Here is a 479-nt window from a genome sequence, read left to right as displayed (position 1 = left end):
CCTTTTTGGTTACCCATGGCAACTTTCAAAGACCCTCACTTGCAAACAAGAAACTTGAAACTCCCATGCACACTCATATGTACTTGGGGGCGTCAACGTGTATGACCGTAATCCATGTCAGCGGTCAGTGGGATATGGAAAGTACATTCCCAGCATGTACACTTTCCTAAAACAGAGTATGACTGCCTACACGGCAGGTAAAAAAAAAAAAAAAAATCAGTCATACACGTAAAAGCCCACTCTCACATTGAAGTGAAGCCATGGGAGCCACATTTCATGGCAGCAGAAGCAGAAGATGAAGAAGAAAATCATAATGTCACTCTGGGCTACAGCTGCTGAAAATGATGGCCGCATCTTGAGAGACTGCATCCAAAATATTGAACGCTTCCGACATGTAATCACAAATGATGAATTCTTGCTCGCTCTCTATCTCTCTTTCTCTCTCTCTCTCTCACACACACACACACACACACATATAT

This window comes from Babylonia areolata, chromosome 13 (assembly GCF_041734735.1).
Source record: "Babylonia areolata isolate BAREFJ2019XMU chromosome 13, ASM4173473v1, whole genome shotgun sequence".
NCBI classification, from domain to species: domain Eukaryota; kingdom Metazoa; phylum Mollusca; class Gastropoda; order Neogastropoda; family Buccinidae; genus Babylonia; species Babylonia areolata.
The sequence above is the reverse complement of the archived record's forward strand: the minus strand, read 5'-3'. Positions refer to the sequence as shown.